Genomic DNA, 16,538 nt, shown 5'->3' with positions numbered 1-16,538 from the left:
CCCCTTCCCCCCTCCCCACACGCCCTCAGGGTGGATAAAATGGCGGCTGTGGTCTTCGTGAGGTAGTGTTCTTGTCGCAGATGACCTGGCCTTGCTGACCTGACTCTGGTGTACCCCCCTGGGAGCTGGTGTGGCTGCAGTGTTCATGGGGGTCTGCCTTGCTGTCCTGCGTAGGGCTTCTTTTCCTTGGTAGGGGGCTATGCTGCAGGTGCTGGAGTGTCCTGGGGAGGTCCTGATTTTTCTGCCCTTGTTAAATATCTCCCTCCTGAAAGGTGTCCTGGCTCCTGTATAGCCTTCCCTTCCTGGCCTCCTTAGTGTCTTTATTTCTTTTCCTCCTTTAGGGTCTCACGTTGCTCTCTGATTTCTCCTTGCCATTAAGAGACCACCTTCTTCACCCTCTGCTGTGGCTTTCTCTCCTCAAGGTCTCAGCCCTTGGAGATAACGGAATTCCATTATCTTCTGGCTCCCTCCTGCCTCTTTCAACAAATGCCCTGGCATTACTCCAAGACTTTGCTTACCTAATGCACCCATTTGTTCGTCTTTTGGTTTGTGGCTCCGTATTGTGATTTCATTAGCCAGACTTCAGGACTCCTGTATTGCTCTGCTGTCAGCATCCTTCTGAATAACACTTTCTGGTTTTCCTTTTCTTGGGGTTTCCTTATGCTCTCCTCGCTCTTTCTGGTATTCAGTCCTTGGTGATCTTGTCTTTGTACTTGAGGGTAATTTCCTCCCCAGAGATCTGGTCTGATAATATCCACTTGTTTGGAGTGGTTTGTCCTCTTTAGAAATGTCTTCTCCTGGTTGTTTGCAGAAGGATGGAGTCGTACTTGGTATTTCACTCCCATGGGAGTTACCTTCCTTGTGGTTAGTTGTAACTGCTCTTTTTCATTCTGCGTGTGCTGTCATTTCACTTGTGAGGTGAATTATGTCACCTGGGGCATGTTTGTCTCTTCCTTGTGCTGCAGTAAGATCACCTCCATTTAAATTTTCAGTGAGTTGTAGGAGAACTTCTCTGGCCTTTCTCAGGTCAATCACTGCGTTGAGCTTTGAAGCGGAGCGAGCCTTTTCAGTCAATAGTGGGCGTGTTGGCTGGTGAATGTGTTGGTTCACATTTCTCTGCACCAAGCTTCTCTAATTAAACCAGCCACGCTTGGTCATTTGTGGACAGATGTGGATAAATTTAAATTCAATTTAAATTTGTAGTTATTATAAGCCTTATTGAAGCTGATTTTTCTCTTACCCTTTCTTTGATTTCCCTTTTCCTTTATGTATTAATAGCCTTTGTAAGTGTGTCCCCCCCATTTGTTGTGCAGCAGTCACACTATCTATTAGCATAGTTTCTGAAATCATCTTCTTTAAAATTTAGTAGTGGGTGAAAGACCTCCACAGTCAAACAACAAAATGGAAGGAAGCAAAATGGAAGCTTTTCTGGTTGCCAGTAGTCATCTTCATTCCAAGCTCATCATTTATGAAGCTTGTGGTTGTGTGTGGTTTTATACCAGTTGTGAATGGTGTCTATGTAAATTGTTTAACTTGATGTAGTGGTTATTTGTAGCATAGTTCTATTTGTCCAGTGAGCTGCTGATTTTCTATTGCAATTAAAATCTAGAAGTTTTGATAAGCATTTTTATAATCTTCAGTCTTGCTACATATCTCAGACTAAACAGAGAAGCAAATGGCTGGGAAGTGCTTGGGGATATTCTGTGGCAAATCTGATTATGCATTTAAGTTTTGGCACCACAGATCCCTTCTTAAATCATAATAACTTGCAGTGACTGCTGGTAGCCTGCTTTCATTTGCTCATGTCTCTGGTGTATAGGAGCAAAGTAATACGTTGGGGTTTTTTGTAGTAGCGTAAATCACTACTGCGTATGGCTTACTAGTTCTGGCCTGGGCATGAGACCGCGTTGCATACTGTAACCTTGTTTAGCCTAGGAAGATAGGCTAAACTTACTGACTGACCACATTTTGTAGTCTCAGCTTGATGTGAAAAACAGTTTGTCCAACTGTCAGTAAGATTACATTATTAGTTACATTTCTCATCATCTTCCAGTCCTTGAAATTTCAGGATGATGTTAAGCAATAGTAAAATGCATAGTAAACACACTGTTTGAATTACTTTTTTTGTTTTCCCCAAAACTTGGGGAAAGCGCCTGGTTTTTCCGTATTTTGGAATGTTTGGCAAAACCTACTGCTCAGGTGTCCACGTATGAACTAGTAGTAGGTAGTTATGAAGAGCATGATGTGTGCTTTAAGAATGGTTGTTCATGAGCAACTTGTTAGTCTTGAGATCAAGTATTTATTGCCACAAAAACATGGAAATAGATTTACTGACCTGTTCTTACATCACTGTAGACATTTGAGCCATGTAACCGCCTTATTGAAGCCACAGATTTAGTTTGCATGCATCAGCAATGGTAAGTCCATTGATACTGCTGCCAAACTTGCCACTAAGATTGTTTGGATCAACAACAATTACGTAGTGCTCTGTGGTTTCAATACATTTTTAATACATTTGAGGGAATGGTTTGCTTTCACTGCCAGAGGTTTGTGGTTTCCAGAGCATGTATTCTTGATGGTCTTAAACGCAGAAAATGTGGTGATACGAACATTGTAATGCCTAAGGAATCTTCAAGGTTTTCTGAAGTAATTAGTTGGCTTGAACACTTATGGCACTTGCACAAGCCTTAAGTGGCTCTTATCACCACCATGGAAGCCATAAAGCACTACAGAATTACTGTGTTATCAGACTTTGAGTACCTTCATACTTCAAGGATGTTTTTCAGAATTCTGAGAGAGACTTTTTAAGGTCTCATTATCATTAAAATATACATTCATCGCACAGTCTTCACAAACTTCACTTACATCAACAAAAAGAATTCCCCATACCACGGCTTTATGGAGGAAGGCAAGACTATACCTAAAAATGTTTGAAAGTTTGAAACATCAAAGCCCTGTTGAGTCTTGTGTTGTAGTAACATGAGTCTGTACAGGGCACCAAAGTTTGGCGAAAGCTTGAGCGTCAAATTAGATCAAAATCCTAGCTGAAAAGGGTAATGTAATTGTTGTGCTAAGCATACCAGTTTGCAGCAAATAGTGAAGCAACATGTAGTCTTGATCTGTTTTTATCCCCAAACTGTAGAGTTTAGCATTTTCAAGGTAAGTGCTTTAGATAATCCTTTAGCTTAATACATTACAGAATGAAGTGCAAGATCTGTCTTCAGGGATTGTCTTGTCAGTCAGCTGATCAAAGTGCCGGCTGATGTGTGGCTGTCCAGCAGTATGTCTGACAGTTGTAGGTTTTTTCCTGTTTGCAACATTACACTTGTATATGCTTACATACTGAACACTTTTCTGAATAGGTGGGATGTCTACTCACACAGATCCACATTACTTGTGCCTTTTAAAGGGTTTAACTTCAGAAATTCTAAGTCATCTAGACTGTAGTATTTTAGGTGTTACAACTGTCAGCAGACACATATCATCAGCATAGTAACAACAACCTATGCCCTGTTTTTCAAAAATCCCTTCCAAGAACAGCTTAGAGATGCTGAAAAGCACTGGAGTCAAAACTGGCCTGGGGAAAACTCATACGCAGTTTAAGTTCAGGCATATCAGCCATCATGGTCACGTGTCAGCACTCAGGTACGACTGAGACCAATTCAGAATGGCCCCAGGCGTATCAAGCATGGCCTTCAGATGATATCATTACATCCCAGTATCAATATTGAAAGGTCTCTTCCTACCCTCCCTCCCCCAGCCCTGCCGAGTTTGCTGTAGCATGTGTACATTTAAGCTGTCTTACATGATTTGGTAACCAGTTGTCCTGTAACTATGGTCTGCTGCGTTCTAACGTGACGTCTCATGTTTTACTCAAAGTTCAGCAGTAGATGTGTTACTTCTACTGCCTGTACGATATGGTGTGGGAAAAGATTCAATATAGTTTGAAGTGGGTGAGCAGTAAGCTTCTGAAGAAAGCAAGTCTCTCCTGTGAAAGCGTAATGCTTCAGGATCTACCTGATAGTAATAAAGAATATTTTTCCCCTACTTTATGGGTTAAGCTTGTGCACTCAGTGCTTTTTATGTTTGCTAGTTAACTGCCTCTAAGATAATACTCTAAAACATCTTTTAAGAAGACTACTGTGTTAAAAAAAAAAAAAAAGCCAATGTGACTAAATCATTTATCTTTGATAAAAGTTACAAGATGTTCACCTATGCATTTCTTTATTTTTTTTTAAAGTGTTTACCTGCTCTCTAGAAGATGCCTGCGCTTCAAAGTTTTGGTTTATTTGAAGAGCTAAATCTGATAATAAACTTCAGTCAAGGCCATGATGTAGATTCAGCTTTCTTTTTGAATGACAAAATTCTGCTTCTGGTGAGAATGGGAAGCTGTTAGGTTTTTAAGACTTATGGCGTAATGCTTTTGAGTTTATGAATTTTTGAGTGTACGAATTCTTCAGTATCTTTTTGAAGTCTCTTTACAAGGCATGATGATTCTTGTTTCTGTCTTCAAGGCTCTTCTCACTGAATGGAAACTAATGCTTGTAATTATTAAAGTAATACTAGTATCGAGTTTTAAAATGTTTCGGTTTAAATGTAAGCTATTGCCAGTGACTTTCTATTTTAATAGTTTCTGAAGTTGGAAAAAGTAACTTTGTTACCGTAACTTCACCTATGCAGTTAAATAAGCATGGAAACAAGTGGCATTATAAGCAATTTTAAATCTTTGCAAAAATTGACTTTTTAAAAATAAAAGCTCTATTATTTGGATGTTGAGGTGAACCGTGGCTTCAGAATAATATATGCACAAGCACTGGCAGTATAGCAAGAGGAGGAATGCTGTAATAGTTTTCTACCTTCCTTGGTAAGGAGAGAAAGTGTATGATCTGATAAGGCTTTTAGAGCAAGTTCTTAAGTCAGTTTTCCTCATGCAATTGAACAATGTCATTTTAGGGAACTTGTTCTGTTAGCTGTTACAACTTAATATTTTTTCTCCCTTCAGTTTTGGATGTCTATGGCATAAGCTTCCCCGCTGCAATAAACTAGCTGATCTGCATTGTATGGCTCATGTTTTAATTTAAATCTAACAGCAAACTAAAACTTCTGAATACAGAAATAGGGTTGTAAACTCTAATGGCTTAAGGATATATGAAAAGATAATTTATTCACTTTCTACATTAGGTCTGCAATAAAACTTGCAAGGTAGAAATTGAAGGGTTGTATGTTCTTTCAGGAGAGATCAGCGTTGGCTATGGTAACTCATGGGGCCTGAGCTGCTGCTGTTTTGTCCACATAGACAAAAGAACAGCTTTTTTTGTGACTGAGATAATAGCTACAAAAATTCAGGGTTTAATTGTTAACTTATAGCATACTAAGTAAGAGAACAGTGTTGGGCTTGTCACACTGGGCAGAAGCCCTTTAGCAATTTTAAGTAGCACTAATCCTTAATTACTAGGAAATCAACAGCTATTTGTTTATTGATTGACATTTTCTGGCTTGTTTGTGTGACTTTATCTTAGTTCCACGTCTAGTCAGTCGTAGCCTTAATTTTATATCATGGACTTGAACTGCATTAGGCAGTCTTCGTAAGCTGACTGGCCTGCAGAGTGATGTTAAAATGTGGTATCAGTAAATTCTATGCATGGAAGCTGGGTCTGTTAAATAAAACTTTTTCTTACTTGTTTCTTTTTTTTTAAAGCACTCGGCCATCTACAGTTTAATCATATCCCATCAGTGGAGCGAGCTGTACCATAGAGCAAACTCCCACGTGGGCATCTCCTACATCAACTGTCAGGCCAGTTGAACTGTCGCCTCTGGACCGTGTCAGACGCAGTCGGGGCAGGGCTGCGGTCATGCCTCTCAGCAGTAGGAACTTATTCCCCAGCCTGTCCTAACACCAAACTTTCAGGAAGGGGACATGGATTAATACCTGGGGAGGTTTTAGTTGGCAACCTGTATTGATGGTATTTGCTTATGCTAATTGCACAGTTAAGACAGTAATGATTAAGATTCTTTATGATCTGTGTGTCTAATCTTTAATTGAAAAGGCTCAGTTGTCACTGCCTTCAGTTTTCTTCATGCCTACACAGTTCATTTAGGCATTCAAATGTGGATTTCAGGTGATAGGATAATGAAAAGAAAACCCAATTCTGGACCTTCCTCTGCCACGCAACAGCTTAACAGAACTTAAGTTTTACTGCTGAATATTCCTCCTCAGGTAACTCTGGAAGTAATAGGCAGTGCATCAGCACTAATAAATCCAAGCTTTTGGTCTAGGCTATGGCAAGTAATTCTCCAGGACTCTTGACAGCGAATGCCTCACCAGCAGCACTGCATCTCAGGCAGTGGCTACGTGGCACGTGTGCATACAGAATTATGGTTATGTTTCTGAGCTTTCATGCACTACATTTAGTTCCTGGATTAGAGTCAGGATTTTTGATCATTTTAGGAGAAATTGGTTCCAGTCACCTGTGGCTATTAGTCTGCCCGATAGAGCAGATAAAACAGACCTGTCCACCACAAGGACTCAGGCTGCATCAGGAAAAAAGGGATGTGGCTTGTAGGCAGTGAGGGCTCCGGGTGAAATAAATTAGGAATTTCCTGGTTTGGCACAGTATCAAGTTATGAAGATTTTGCAGGTTTTTATTACTCAGAAGCGTCAGTTTTGGAATGTATTGAACTAACCACTGTGATTTATCAACAGAAACGATTACTACGTCCCAAGAGGTTGCTTTTCTCTGGCCGTCAGAGCTTGTTTTGCTGGCATGTTTGTTCCTTGACTCTGCGCCGTATTTAATTTTGAGACTTTAGGTTGAATTTGCAGGCCTGGTCCTTAAAGGGAGCTTTTTTGTAACTGTAAAATGAGCGTGTATAACACAGAAATTCAGACTAAAATCATATAATCTCTGCGGTACTGTTTCTGTGATAGTTTGTCAGAATCATTTTATTGTTCCTTGCTTGCTGAGACTGCTACCAGAGAGCAAAGTGCAGCTGATATCAGCATTTCCTAGGGACTTTTGTCTCGGTAGAGTATTCTGTTCTCATGCTTTAAAGATAATGAAGTGAGTCATTGTCTTTACATCTCATGTGATTTATTATAGACATACATCGCTAATGCTTTCCGAGGGGAAAAAAACAGAGCTTTTGTTCAGACTTGTGGCTTTGAACTAGTAGGCTGGTTGGGAGTTTGCTTAACTAGGGAGTTGCTTTGATTTATTTTTTTAATCTGTGTACTGAGAACACTTCAGCAGACAATGGCGCTCCTGGGAGCTTTTTGATTATTTATTTTTATAGGTATACTTCTGCTTTGGCATCAAGGATGAATAGATTCATCAGCACCTTTTAGTCTATATGGATACATCAATGTTTTATTCTCCTACTGAAAAAGTGAGGCTTATCTGCACTGGGTGCAGATTGGTAGCTCTGATAAAGGAGTAGATTTGGCATCTTGAAGAAAAAATGTCAACTTGTGAAGCTTTGGGAGTGTAGAAAACTTCCTAGACTGACCATCAGTACAAACTCTGCAGTAACATCTCCAACCCATTCTGTCATTAGCATTTTGTATACTTATTTATGACCTAGTTCATCTTTTGTCATGAAGATGACAAGGTGGAGTTATAATAAGAAGTAAAATAAAAGGAAAATACAGTTTAGGCATTTGTCCTAACCCAGAGGATGTATTTGTAGGGGCAAGTATCAAACTACTGCCAAGTGCAGGATAGGATGTTTGAAGGAGGAAGGAGTCCTGTGAGCTGCCGAGGAGCTCGAGTCAAATGTAGGCACACTCATGCTTGAGCAGAAAATACTGGTAATCCTTGCTAGACGCTCCATGGTAACAGAAGCGGCGAGCTGTTCTGCAGAGGACAGAGGGAGAACAGGACTGTTACCCACCTCCCATAATAAACAAGTTTCTCAATTATAAGCCCTCCTTGCCCACAGTGGCAACTCTTTTGCTGGTCCGTGTTTAATACTAGTGATAGCAAGTCTGTAGACCTGATGACCTAAACATAGCTGCCTTTTTTTATTCTTACTCTAAACCAAGATTGTCAGTAAGCTTTTTAAGCTAGAAATGTTATGGCTTTTAGTTGTTTGAAATGCTGGATATGCCTGCTGTAGTATAGATGAGGGTGAGAAGTATGGGGGCCACCGGATTAGCTCTTGGAATAAACTGCATGCTTCATACAGGATGAAATCCCTTCTGATGCTGAAGACTGTGCAACTCCCATAGTTTTCATGGACTGTTAGGAAAACAGAATTGTATGGTGGTTTTTTTTCTCAGAATACCTGTATCACTTACAGTTCTGTAATAAGTATGATAATAATTGAATCTTAATTTCCTGGCTGTAGGAGGTGCTGGGATCCAGTGCACAATTGGCTCTATGCATTAATGTCAGTTAGAACTGCAGTGAAATTTGGAATGAATCGGTTGGAGATGAAGAGATTTGGGGTTTTTCTGGTTGGTTGTATGTTGAAATTCCTCTCGTGTGAGATGTTTTCTGCCAGATTATAGCAGATCATACTGGCAATATAGTGTGGCAGGAGTCATGCAGTGTGTTTTTAAACTTTGCAGAGTGAAGTGTGGGTCGGTATATTCATTGTCTGAAAAAAAAAAAAGATGAGCAGTGAGGCAATATAATCTAATGTTATATAGGGCAGAACATGAGGAATTATAGGAAGGCTTTATGCATGATTGAATAGTTAATGTACAAAAGTAAAACTTGGGGGAAAACTGTTCTAGCTTTTCCATGATATAAGGAGCTGTGCTGGCTATCACTACTCAGGAGTGAGCAAAATTTTGGAGTTTATGATAGTGCTGAGCAGTAGCTTATCAAATCTTAGACATTAAGAACAAAAATAGAGGACAGAAAACATGATGCTGCTGTTTTGTGTAATGACAGGGTTTGCCTGTGCTTGGGATACTGATGGCATGCAGTTCTCTGTTCCTCTTGTCTTGGAGAGGATATGGTAGGACTTGGGAAGGGCCTGAGGCTGGTGACAGAGATGATCAAATGCAGAGCATAGCTTCCATAGCAAGAATGACTGAGTGGGCTGGGACTCTTCAGCCTAGGAGAGATGGTTTAAAGCAGATACTAGATGTTTACAGAATCTGAAGTGGCACGAAGCAGCTGGATAGGAACTGACTGTTCACTGTCTCTTCCAGTACTACACGAGCTCAGGTTTGCAAGTGAGGCTATGAGGAGCTGCTTCAAAGCAAACCAAAGGAGGTGATGATTCTTGCAATAGGCAGTATATCTGTGGGAGTCTTGCTCAAGGATGCTGTGGCTGCAGAAAGCTAAAGGGGGGGAAAAAAAGGAGGCTGAGCAAATATTTGAGAGATGTTTTGAAAGTTACCAAAGGACAAATTATGTCAGGCTGGGGATATTCTTGGGGCTGACAACTGAAGCAGAGGGACTTGCAAGGGAGTATTCTGTACTGCCTCTTCCCTCAACGTTTGCTTATAGGCACCATTGGAGACAGGATACCGCACTGGATAGACCTGAATGTGCTTATTGCCCGATAGTACCTTTTTGATAGACTTCACACAGTTGCTTTATCACTATTGCATGATTTTCTTCTCTGCATGGGCTTTGTTTTGCTGAAGTTGTCTTTGCCTTCTGTGTAAGCTGGTCTAGACTCCCTCTGTAGGCAACAGAAAGCAATAGCCAGCATGAGTTACCTTTCGGAGATGCCTGTTGCTCTCAGACCACTGAGAACAGACAGATTTTCTTGATGACTTGTATGTCCTCTGGCTGGTGGCCAACAGCCGTTCAGGGTGCCGGGGCATTTGGTTTGAGCTGCCACTGGTGCGAAGCCTGCAGCCCCTAGGCAGCTGTCCGGATAACTGAATGGCTAAAGAAGTTGTTGCATGTTGTACTGATCTAAGATCCCCATTTCTTGAGGGATGTAGTTTTTCCTAATACAATGTGTTTCGGTCCTTAGTAAGTATCTCTGGGTATTGCCAGAGTAATATTAAAAAGTAAAATACTTTTTTCCCTCCATTGCAAGAATATCTATTTTGAATCGGTATCTATCATACTAGCAAGAACATTGGATTTTGTATGTTTTAACGAGGTCTTGTATCTTGCTTTAGAAATTTGCAACATACCCTAATTTTGGGGTGACTCAAATTGAGCACCATTTGGAATTGGAATGGACCTCTCATGGGAATGAATTAACTCTGGACAAGAAGGCAGTTTTATTGTCAGTGATTCCTGCTGTTTCCCCTGCACCTCCAGCTGAGCTCTCCTAGAGTAAACACGGTTAGCCTGCTTCCTGCTCCCAAGTCATTCCCTGCCAATTCCACGGAAATGTCATCGGGTATTTTTTCTATAGACAATCTCATTATCCACTATGAGGCAGACATCAAGAAATTAAATCTATGAATTGTCTGCTGTGTCAGTCAATTAAAAACAACTATTTTTTACTACAGTCTGTTTTATTAATCTCTTTGTTTTTCTGTTGGAATTCTGCATACAGAATAATTATAGTTATGAACAACAAACATCTGCAAGCAACTATGAGAGCAAGCAGTACCACCAGCCAGCGCCAGCCTACTCGGCTCCAGCATGCTGCCAGGGATTCATACTGCCCACCAAGCAAGTGCTGCTGGAATCCAGCATCTCTGTCTTGTGTATGTATATGTTTTATTTTAAAGTTCTTCCAGTACAGGTAGTTGATTCTCAAATAAGACACTTAAAAAAGCTAAGACCACTACTTCCTGTAGTCACGGAAGGAGATGAGCTTCCTGCTCAGAATCTCTTTCTGGAGAAGCCTCTCTCTATTAAGAGAAAGAGAAGAGTTTCTTCAGTGTGAAATGACTATGGTGAATTGTACCTTCTTGCTCAAATATCTGTTTCATGTCAGGCATTTGGTTCTCATAAATAGGTTGTATTTAATGCATGTTCTGAAACTGTGGAAATAAGAAATGGGGGAAATGATTTTCACTTCTTTCTTTTGTGTCTTTGTAACCAGAAAACATAACACTGTGCTTCATAATCATGTCTCCAAACAGGATTTGAAGTAACTTGAATACATAAGCAATATTTTTTCGTATCTATTTGTTGAGAGAATATGATGATATGAATTGTGGATTATAAATATTCTTCATTAATTCCTTGAGATTATGCTAGAAAAAGTGATATTTCTGTAGCACTGAATTTAAGAAGTCTGAAATGGAACTGTTACAGAATTAGTATTTCACCTTTTTAATGGGTGATGTAGGTTAGCTTACTCCATTGAATTTGGGGGTGGGGGGGCAGGCAGGGGAGAAGGTTTAAATAGGTACACTGTTTGAGAGACTCTAAAAATATGTTCCTTGAGCTCCTGGACATGTGTATATATTGAAAAACATAGGAGAGTGAGCAGTATATTTGTAACTAGAATTGCTGGATAACTTTGTCCTCTTGCTTCTTCAACAAGTGCTAAAAACTGACTCACATTTTGTTAACCCTTATTTTTTTCTTCTGATATTTATTTTAGTAATGAGAAAAGCTTTCTTCTCCAGATAACATGTAAATATTTTGATAAATGCAGTTTTCTCTGCCTACTGGAATGAATATGTGCTGTTTCAAACTTTTCATTTACATAGCTTTGTATTTCTTCACCTGAATTCTTATGATTTTTTTTAGACAACCTCCTTCTGTTTTAAGACGACATTTTTATTGATGTGCTAAACATCTCTTTCCTAACTTAATTTATATGAAAGTTTGGGAATACATCTTCTGGGGTGCCTTATGTCCTGCAACTGTTTCTTGGTGTGTCCATTAATGCCTGGAATCGGGGCCAGCTGCCCCCACGGAGGAGTGTGTGGAACCCACCCAACTGTGAATTCCACTGTGAGAAACAAAACTTGAAAGGGGGTTTTCCCCCTTACCTGTGTTACTTTCTCAGTTTGCTACCTGAATGACAGCTTGCTTTTTATGGTGGAAGAAAAGAGATCTGTTACTTAGTGATGTTTGCAGAGAGCCATAGTGTCTTACGAGAGTATACTTAACAACCAAGGAGTTACCACATCTATAACTCCTACAGATTTTTTCAGAACCAATCATGTGATATGCCTGTAACTGCCTGGCCCCTTTGAACTTCTTTCTACATTAGTTATGATTCTTAGTCAGTGCCTTACTGAAAACTTAAATGACGAACAGGTTGGGGCAAAAGAGTCCTTAGCTCTTCGTATTTTGTGAGGTGACATGCATCTAACCAAGTGCGTGTGCCTACAGTATTGTCAGCTGTATCTAAACCAGCTACATTAGGTATGCTCTACGGTCAACAAAAAGCTAATCACATAGATATGTTTGGCCATATGTAAGTCTTGCAGCCAAGACTGGACTGATTGTATAAGGAGCTTAAAATGGATAGGTTGTGTGGGAGTACTTACAGTAGTGCAAGGCAGGAAAGGAGAAATTCATCAAACCGTTAGTGCTTGTGAGCTTTTTATACATTGCAGGTTTGAATGTGACTCCAAAGGGAGTTTTTTTGTTTTTTAATCTCTGTGTTTCAAGAAACTTTCAATTTATTTTCAGAGGACGTTTAGTGTTTTAGTAGAAAAACAGTACCGTCATTGAAAGGGAAATGAATATGTTGCCCTGTTTGATTGTGGACTTACCAGGAGCACTTAGAATGACAAAAGCACAAAAAGAAAGACGTTGTTCAGAAGACAGGAAACCAAGGAAACAGGAGCCCTGCGGGATTCAAAACCAGCTTCAATGTGAGCTCTGTGATGTCTCTTGCACAGAAGCAGGTGTGTGTGCCGCACATATCTGGAGAGCCATCAGAAGGTGGGATAGGTTTGTAGGGTTACAAACATGACAGAGCTTGCTTATGTTCTAGAAGTGTGTACAGCAAGTAAGAGATCTTTCACAAATATTTCTGAAAGAAAAAGTATGATAGAAATATATGCTTTAAGTCAGTTCACTGCAGTGAACAAACTCTTGGGATAACCAGGTATGATCTGAGCATAAGTGTGTTGCTCAGCTTTGCCAAATGTCCCTCCCCTAAATCTATGCTGAGAAACCTAACCGTTTTAAAAATGTTTTCTATAACGTTTTTCTCTAAACTCATGTTGAAGTGATGTTACAGTTTCAGGGAGGTAACTTTATCACTGCAAAAAAACCCGACAACCTAAGCATAGCAGAATAAAATCTCAAGTGTATTTCTTGAAATATTCCTGAAAATTATTCCACAATTGACCTTGGTTTTGACTGTTCAAGCCAATGTCTCAAAACCTTTTGCTCCAAGTGTTCAGTCATCTTTGGACATAGTACTTTAACTCTTGTCTAAGTTATGGCTTTGAAAATATCTAAGCACGAGAATTGTCAAGTTTTTCGTTTGGCCTGGGAAGGAGATTGCGTACTTCTAAGAGATTGGTCGTTCAGAGTTGTCATTACTGGAGTTCTATTCTAATGTCTGCTTTTATACCAGAGTATTTACAGCAGGGTGCCAGTATTTACTCCTCAGTCTTAAAGAAGCTGAGACAAGTCTGGTTTGTCTGTGAGATCAGCTATGCATCTGCAGTTGGTCTGCACTGTTCTTTGTAGTTTGTTGAGCCTAGAAACTGTTGTATGAATAGAAGTTTAGAAGCAGCTGACTTCTGAGAACTGCTCACAGAGAAGGGATGCTGACGATGAAGACGAGGAGGTGGTGTGAGCTATAACCTGTTGAGAAATGTTCTGGAATATTGAAGGCACCGGTGTCTGGTGTGTAGCATCATATAGATGTTCATGTCAGCTTGTGATAAAAAGCTTAAAATCTTTCAGGCCTAACTACAGTTTTGTAGTTATAGTAACAATTATCAAAGAAATAATTACAGTTAAATTTGTGTTTGCAGAGCACAGAGGTTCTAGGAGAGTCTCAAATTGCCTTTTCTTTTGAAAGGCTTCTTACCATTGGAAGAACTTCCCTGTCTTTGCAGAGATCCTGTCTTTGCAGAGTAACTGTTTAATGTTACCTGTTGGACATTGCGGCAGTCTGAATGTGCGACAGATACTCAAGCGGAAGCTTTTGCTTAACAAAGCAAAACTTTTAGCATAGGCATTGGTTCTGTGTTGCATTAGAGGCGCAGATCTCAGTAATAAATTTAATCCACTGCTGTCAGCTGCTATAATAATTGCTATAATGACAAGAAATAGAACAAATGTGGAAGACTTCATGGTGACGGCTGGCAATAGTATGAAGGATTTTTAACTTAAATGCTATTAAGGATGTCTTCCTAAATAGTAAAGAATTGGGCTACTAATCCAGTTTTCTTCATTCACAGACTAATAAAATTAGAGAGAACAAGCAATAAGGTTGTGGAAGAGAAGGTGATGAAACCAGAAGCAGAGCTACAACTATCTCTGAAAATATACCTGGAGGGCTGCTGGATGTACAACCTGTTTTACATGACCGTGTAGAAGAGATTAACATCTTTCCTCACAAGATAAATTGCTATGTGAAGCTTTTGATTTCAGACATACTCATCATGATTTTTAACATATTTTCAACGTTGTTTTTTCAACAATACTTGGTCTAGTTGTTGAACTTACTCCATGCTGTTTTATTTTGTGCATAATTACCTTACTCTGATTTTTCAAATACATATTTATGGGCTTACGTGCAAGGTTTTGTATGAGTCGGACTTTTTTTCTGTGGGTAAATATTGTTTTCAATGCTGTGCCAGGTGATGAAACATTTAGATTGTTTCCATTGTTATTATTTCATGAATTCCTGAAAATGTTACTTTGCTTTTAGTTATGAAATTGCACATTAAGATTTGAAATCTAAATTAAATCTTCAGGTATAGCATTTCCAGTGAGATCAGTTTTTGTTCTTCCCATTCTCACTATAAGCAAAAGCAGATAAAAAAAAGGCAAGTCTAAGAATTATTTATGTCTGAAAAAAGCCCGTGATGACACAGGCAGGTGATTGACTGAATACCAGGGAGTAGGTGGGTGCTGCAGGAAGTGGTAATGATCTTCAAGGGAACATACTTGCGTGCGCTATGGACTCAAAAAAAAAAAAACTGCTATAAGAAATTCTTTGCTAGAAGATGATTGCTATTTCTTATGAGCTTTAAAATGAAGTCGTATCCATTATGATGACAAACACTGTCTTGTCGCTGTATGTGAATGAATCATGTTCTAGTTAAATTTCTATGTGGGGTTTTCAGTTGCGTCTTTCTAGAGCCCTTTGCAGCATAAATGAATGTTGCATTTCCTTCCTGTCTTAAATAGCATTGTAATGTTGCTGTGAGCTTTTAAAATAGCTGTTGTACATTACTCAATGGATTGGCAAAATTTTAATAAGGAATAAGTATGTGCATCTTGTGAAAATACATTCTGGTGAGAAATTCGTAAATGCAAAACAGTTGTTACTGTCATGGGTAGTTATCCTGAACAACATGTTTTATGTCTCAGATTGGGAATGATGAAGGGAAAATATCCGACTTCTCTGTAAGCTCTGAGTGCAGTTTCAATGGGTTTGTGTTTAGTATTCAGAGAGCAGTGCTAGAGTCCTATCACCAAAATAAAAAATGTGATAGGAGGTGGGGAAAAAGTTCTACCCTTGCATACGCCCATAAAACTGCAGTAGGTGAGTGACGGAAAAATGCCAGTAAATAACAGAAATATCCATGGAGACCCTCAAAGGCTTCGTCTAAATGACAGAGGTGATACGTTCTGCTATTCTGTGTGCCTTTGAGGGAGAATTTCTTGTATGCTTACTGCAGTTAAGAAGATTACCAGGCAGCTGTAAAATCCTGCATGCACTCAGTTGTCTCAGATCCTTAACATTTTTAGAAAGAAGCTCTGAACTGAGCTCTTCATTCACTTGATGTTCATCCCTAGGAAGCTCTGTTTATTATCAAGTGCAGGTCAAAGGGTTGTTTTGCGTGGGGGGGTGGGGTGTCTGTGGTGGCGAAGTAGCAAAGATAAATTTGGCTATTTATATGACAAAAATTATCACAGAAGTTGCTATGTTCCAGGTGGGTTTACAGGCCTGTGACAATGCAATCTATAAACGAATTTCAAAGTGCTAAAAAAACCAAGGCAGTCCCAACGATGGGCAAAGGTCTAGAGAAGCAGCAAGGTTTGGTTAAAGGGAAAGCCTGTTTGTTTGCTTTTTACTTCTAACCTGTCACTTTTATCCTCTCCATAGGCAACGGGACTTTTTGTAGAAAAGCCTTTAAGCAGGGCATCAAGCCTGTTAAATCCTGGCAGTGGCAGGCAGCATGTTCTTGAAGGTGTCGCGTCAGGAATCCTGTTGACAGGTGGGTATCGCAGCACTACCCAGGAGCCTCGCTGGAACCTCTGGCACAGCAGCTCATGCTGTGAATGTTCTGCTGCCTCTTGGTTGTTTGCTTATGAAAGTGTGTTAAGTGCGATGTTTTGACTCCTCTGCACTGCTGAGTTGCTCTGTTAAAATAATATTGATAGCAACGCTCTCTCCGGGAAGGAGACACCTATCTACCTTCTGATTCATAAGGAAAGACTAATACTTGAATTTGTCAGAGATGCATTTCAAGCCCCCAGGCACTCACACTTGGCTTCTTACAAAGCTCGTGT

The 16,538-nt window shown here is 39.8% G+C and overlaps 1 long non-coding RNA gene across 2 annotated transcripts; it reads left to right on the top strand.

Moving 5' to 3' along the window:
- Positions 1–124: 124 nt before the first annotated feature.
- On the top strand, positions 125–15,330 carry LOC127025611 (uncharacterized). Of its 2 annotated transcripts, none has more exons than XR_007767684.1 (3): positions 125–189; positions 10,477–10,630; positions 14,255–15,330. It is a non-coding gene; the product is annotated as an uncharacterized LOC127025611 (long non-coding RNA). The 2 variants fall into 2 exon arrangements; XR_007767685.1 differs by lacking the exon at positions 125–189 and adding an exon at positions 10,108–10,259.
- Positions 15,331–16,538: the final 1,208 nt, after the last annotated feature.

Source organism: Gymnogyps californianus, chromosome 24 (genome assembly GCF_018139145.2).
Source record: "Gymnogyps californianus isolate 813 chromosome 24, ASM1813914v2, whole genome shotgun sequence".
Classification (NCBI taxonomy): domain Eukaryota; kingdom Metazoa; phylum Chordata; class Aves; order Accipitriformes; family Cathartidae; genus Gymnogyps; species Gymnogyps californianus.
Note: the sequence above shows the minus strand (reverse complement) of the source record. Positions and strands in the feature narration are given on the sequence as shown.